Below are 6,681 nucleotides of genomic sequence, written 5' to 3'. Positions count from 1 at the left end.
TAATGTTCGTTTAATTTAAAAAGACTTTCGTGTCTCTTTTTTTTCCTAGTCCGCGACCAGTCGTCAAGCATATTTTTTTTTTGGATGTACATGTTTGTTATAATTTATAGTCGTGCTGAGAGGCTAATGATGGGACAGAGGAGGGTGTTTCTTTTCAGTACTTTTACCTCCTGTGTCGTTGGACAGTGCTCGAGTGCTTTTCCTGTCCAAGCCTTTGGATACAGGAAACAAAACTGACACTCAGTAAAATACTACCCGTCACACGGAGCCCCAGGATGCCAAACAGCAAGACGCCAATGCCCTGCAGCAGCAAGAAACCACGTGGATGTTTACTTTTTATTTTCATTGTGTATCATTATTCTTGTTAATATCACAAAAATATCAGTAAAATATTATTATATAGAATTTCAAGTCATTGTTTTATCCAAGTGGTTCAGAAACAGAGGCGCCCCTTACTTAGGCCCCCCTGGTTCAAGATCATAATCCTCCCCCTTCCTTTCCTTCTCCCCTCCATTTTCTTTCCCTCTCTCTTGAACTGCCTGCCGTTTGTCTTTTCGGTCTGGTGTTGATTATATGTTTCCTGTCTGCACTGCTGACCCTTTCCAGGCTGGTATATGACAAACAACTCAGTTCATTCCTGTGTGATGCAGTAAGCAAAGACTCGCATGCGCCCCCTGCTGGAGAACACTATGAAACTTGGCCCCCACTTAAAGGGATGGTTGACCCAAAAAATTAAATTTTATCATCATTTACTCACCCTTATGTTGTTTCAAACCTGTATGAGTTTATTTCTTCTGTTGATCACAAAATAAGTTATTTTGAAGAATGGTGGTAACCAGACAGTTGACTTCCCAAAGTATATTTTTCCTACTATGGAAGTTAATGGGTGCCGTCTACTGTTTGGTTACCACCATTCTTCAAAATATCTTCTTTTGTGTTCAACATAAGAAAGAAACTCAAACACATTTGGAACAACTTAAGTAATGACACAATTTTTTATTTTTGGTTGAACTATCCCTTTAACTACAAGGAATATCTGCAGTTGTTAAAATGAGGTTTCAGGGTTTTGTCCAGTTCACCTCACTTATGTTCAGCATTGAAAGAGTTCCTGTAGTGTCAAAGAACGTATTGGTTTAGTTGATTGGAGATTTCAAGACTAAGTAAATCAACATACTATCTTCAAACAAAGCACACAGTTGACCTTAAAGGGGTGATGAACTGAGAAATAAAATTGAGCTTGAGCTATAAGTATATCCTGTAGGTTGAAAACTTCCTTGCTAGTCCAATAAAAGCTTTTATTGACACCAGGCACAGCGAACGAAAGGTTTTTCAAAGTGGGGATCTATGACGTCAAAGGGTATCAAACACCGCCTCCGCAGAAGAAGATCAACGCCTACTTCTGTGCCTGTTTAGCTCCGCCCACCGATTCACGCATTACAGGCAATAGCTAAATATCATACGAGCTGATAATTGCTCAACCGGATCGAGCTACCAAGCAATAAACATACCGTTTACGAAATATTGTGCAGTGTCTGGTTGTGGAGGAAGACAGTTGCTGCATAAGCTTCCTTCGGATTCCCATAATTAGGAATGCGTGGTTAAACTTTATTTTTAATGAAGTTCCAGCTGACGTGAGTAAAACATTGCGTGTTTGTTCGCTTCATTTCACCACGGATTGTTTTGTAAACAAGACACCGATCGAGACTGGATTTGCAGACCGATTAAGATTACAAAACGATGCTGTGCCTTCTATATCGGATCCGGCAGGAATGGTGCAACACACTTATGTGAGTAAAGAGGTTTTTATTATTAGGGCCCAAGCCTTGAAAAGGCGAAGGCCCTATTGTTTTCCTTCGGATTATTATTATTATTATTATTATTATTATTATTATTATTATTATTATTATTATTATTTTTCTTACGACTATTCGGGCACTTTTGGGTCTCTTAACGTGCTCAAAAACTCTTGAAACTTTGCACACGGGTCAGAACCTGCGGCCATTAGAGCCGGACTGAAGCTGGTACCCGGGCGTGGCAGGGGGGCTCGACAGCGCCCCCTGGAACGGGGTCCGAAAACTTGGTCCATAAATCAAACACGCTTGCATGAAATAATATGAAACTCGGTACACTTATAGATCTCATCGGTTCATATATCCTTCGTGCTCTGACTTTTTACCCCAGCCCAACAGGAAGTCGGCTATTTGGCGTAGTTTAAAAAACACATGCAATGGAATTTAAAATACTCCTCCTAGAAAATTCAACCAATCACCACGAAACTCGGTGTGCATGAAGTCAAGACATGGAGGATGAAAAATTGCCAGGGGATTTTTGATATCTCGAACGGTTTGGCCGTGGTGAGGAAACGAATTTATGGCGAATATTGGAAACAGGAAGTGTGTTATAACATCCTCATACATTAATTGATCTGGATGAAACTTCAGCAGTGTGTTCGCTGTAAGAGGCCGATCACATGGATGTGACTATTGTGAGTCAAAGTTATAGCGCCACCAACTGGCAGCAGGAAGTGTGTCACTTTCAAAATGCTTTAAAATCACCCTCTTATTTTTACCCGATTTGCTTCAAACTTTATGTGTATAATGTAAACACACGGCAGATGTAGACCTGTGAAAGGATTATTGATATCTTAAATACTGTTGCCATGGCAATGCAGCAAACTTTAATATTCTTTTTTAAAGTTTTTGAGACTCTTAGCATGCTTGAAATTGCATGAAACTCGACAGACACTTTACATTTATTGCCTAGTACACTTGTGCAAAGTTTCAGAAACGGGCGTGGTAAGGGGCTCAGTAGCGCCACCTTTAGTCAAAAATGGGGTATTAGTTTTACCTACAGTAACAAAAATCGGTATTTATATTTATCTCCCCGAGCCGGACAACTTTCTAATTTACAGTCATTAGCTCCGACCAACAGGAAGTCAGATATTTTGGTTTGAATGTGATTTGATGGGAATTTTGCCAGTCTCTCTCAGTGTCTGTGTGTGTGAGAGAGGAGGGGGGGCTTTATTTTAACCCTTTCTCTGCTGTGTGGGACTTCTCGGGCACTTTTGGGGCCCTTAACGTGCTCGAAAACTCTTGAAACTTTGCACACAGGTCAGAACCTGCGGCCATCAGGGCCGGGCTGAAGCTGGTACCCGGGCGTGGCAGCGGGGCTCAACAGCGCCCCCTTTAACGGGGTCCGAAAACGTGGTCCATATATCAAACTGAATATTGCATGAATTAGTATGAAACTCGGTACACATATAGATCTCATCGGGCCGAACAACTTTCGTGCTCTAAGTTTTACGCCAGCCCAACAGGAAGTCGGCTATTATGGGTTGTATGAAAACGCACGCCCCTGGAATTTTATATACTCCTCCAAGAAATTTAATTTGATCTTCACCAAACTCGGTCAGCATGAAGTCAAGACATTGAGGACGCTAAATTGCGGACGGATTTTTGATATCTCGAATGGTTCAGCCCCCCCCCCCCTTTTCTGTGTGTGTTTGGAGGGGAGCAGAAAGACTCACACTGATACAAGCTCTAAAGCAGACTTCTTCTCGACAGTCAAAGCGGGGTTGCGTTATTGCCCGTCGTGCACAGGAACCCGAAAGGCAACGGGGTGGCGGCTTTATATATATATATATATATATATATATATATATATATATATAAATATAGCTGCAAGCAGCGATGGAGGGCCCAAGCCGGTGGCAGCGCCAGCCCGGTGCCTTTAGTGTAACTAAAGGCACCAGGGTGGCGGTGCCACCGGCTTGGGCCCGTAATCGCTGCTTGCAGCTATATTTATATATATATATATATATATATATATATATATATATATATATATATATATATTTATTATTATATTACTACCTTTTGGGCACTTTTGGGGGCCTTAACGTGCTCAAAAACTCTTGAAACTTTGCACAAATGTCAGAACCCGCGGCCATTAGAGCTGGACTGAAGCTGGTACTCGGGCGTGGCAGGAGGGCTCGACAGCGCCCCCTGGAACGCGGTCCGAAAACTTGGTCCATAAATCAAACACGCTTGCGTGGAATAATATGAAACTCGGTACACTTATAGATCTCATCGGTTCATATATCCTTCGTGCTCTGACTTTTTACCCCAGCCCAACAGGAAGTCGGCTATTTGGCGTAGTTTAAAAAACACATGCAATGGAATTTAAAATACTCCTCCTAGACGATTCAACCAATCACCACGAAACTCGGTGTGCATGAAGTCAAGACATGGAGGATGATAAATTGCGAGGGGATTTTTGATATCTCGAACGGTTTGGCCGTGGCGAGGAAACGAATTTATGGCGAATATTGGAAACAGGAAGTGTGTTATAACATCCTCATACATTAACTGATCTTGATGAAACTTCAGCAGTGTGTTCGTTGTAAGAGGCCGATCGCATGGATGTGACTATTGTGAGTCAAAGTTATAGCGCCACCAACTGGCAGCAGGAAGTGTGTCACTTTCAAAATGCTTTGAATTCACCCTCTTATTTTTACCCGATTTGCTTCAAACTTTATGTGTATAATGTAAACACACGGCAGATGTAGACCTGTGAAAGAATTATTGATATCTTAAATACTGTTGCCATGGCAACGCTTTAAACTTTTATATTCTTTTTGGGTGCATTAGAGGCTCTTAACATGCTTCAAATTGCATGAAACTCAACATGCATATCAGATTTATTAGGTACTAGGCATGTGTGAAGTTTCAGAAACGGGCGTGGTAAGGGGCTCAGTAGCGCCACCTTTAGTCAAAAATGGGGTATTAGTTTTACCTACAGTAACAAAAATCGGTATTTATATTTATCTCCCCGAGCCGGACAACTTTCTAATTTACAGTCATTAGCTCCGACCAACAGGAAGTCAGATATTTTGGTTTGAATGTGATTTGATGGGAATTTTGCCAGTCTCTCTCAGTGTCTGTGTGTGTGAGAGAGGAGGGGGGCTTTATTTTAACCCTTTCTCTGCTGTGTGGGACTTCTCGGGCACTTTTGGGGCCCTTAACGTGCTCGAAAACTCTTGAAACTTTGCACACAGGTCAGAACCTGCGGCCATCAGGGCTGGGCTGAAGCTGGTACCCGGGCGTGGCAGGGGAGCTCAACAGCGCCCCCTTGAACGTGGTCCGAAAAACTTGGTCCATATATCAAACACGTTTGCATGTAATAATATGAAACTCGGTACACATATAGATTTAATCGGGCCGAACAACTTTCGTGCTCTAAGTTTTACGCCAGTCCAACAGGAAGTCGGCTATCATGGGCTGTATGAAAATGCATGCCCCTGGAATTTGATATACTCCTCCAAGAAAAATTATCCTATCGCCACCAAACTCGGTCAGCATGAAGTCAAGACATTGAGGACGCTAAATTGCGGACGGATTTTTTATATCTCGAACGGTTTGGCCGTGGCGAGGAAACGAAGTTATGGCGAGAAAAGAAAAACACAATGTGTTATAACGTCTTCATACATTTATTGATCTTGATGAAACTTCAGCAGTGTGTTTGTTGTAAGAGGGCGATCACATGGATGTGACTATTGTGAGTCAAAGTTATAGCGCCACCAACTGGCAGCAGGAAGTGTGTTACTTTCAAGATACTTTTGACTAAAGTGGGTGGGTTATTTTTACCTACAGTCACAAAACTCGGTCTCTATATTGTGCTTATCGATCCGGACAACTTTCTCATTTACAGTCATAAGCTCCGACCAACAGGAAGTCAGATATTTTGGTTTGAATGTGGTTTTGTCTCTCTCTGACAGAGTTCCCCCTGCCATTCTCTGTGTGTGTGTGTGTGTGTGTGTGTGTGTGTGTGTGTGTGTGTGTGTGTGTGTGTGTGTGTGTGTGTGTGTGTGTGTGTGTGTGTGTGTGTGGGGAGGGAGGGAGGGCACACACACAGACAGCCCCCCCCCCTTTTCTGTGTGTCAGGGTTCCTACGGGGTTTGGAAAAGTATGGAAAAGTATGGAATTTGATTTGAGTAATTTCCAGGTCTGGAAAAGTATGGAAAAAAGAAAGCAGAGTATGGAAAAATATTAGCATTTCCAGACTATTGCCCCTGTTTAGTTTTCTATTATAGAAAATCTAATGAATTTAAAATAATAATTAAAAAAATGCTGTGCATTCACGAGTTCACTTCACACACATATATGAAATCAGATATAGTAATTTATCCCCCCTTTGACTGGGATAGAAAACCAGCCAAGAGTGAGGTGATGGAGGGATGCTGTGAAACTGTCATGATGGGACACGGGTGATACCGGCTTAAATACACTTTTTGGGGTGAAAACACTGACATGCCTAAGACTTTTGCACAGTAGTGTATATGATAAACTTTTTTGTGCCCTCGAGAAACTATTCACATGTGCACGTGAATTGTTTTGCATGCTTGCACATTACAATTTATAGTTTTATATATAACCTATGTCTACTGACACTCCAGCAGAATATATCAATAACTGGCTTAAAATCATTTTTGCGGGGTGAAAATACTAATTTTGCTTTGGAGGTCTCCTACAAAAAACGCTTTCATTTTGTCATAATATACATTGCACATCACCACATTTTTCATGATTCTCACACAGGTTCGATGATTCAGGGCCCTATCTTGCACCCAGCGCAATTGACATGTATCATTCCTATTTTGCACCCGCGCACAGCGAACTTTTC

The sequence above is a fragment of the Phoxinus phoxinus genome (genome assembly GCF_949152265.1).
Source record: "Phoxinus phoxinus genome assembly, chromosome: 5".
NCBI lineage: Eukaryota > Metazoa > Chordata > Actinopteri > Cypriniformes > Leuciscidae > Phoxinus > Phoxinus phoxinus.
Note: the sequence above shows the minus strand (reverse complement) of the source record.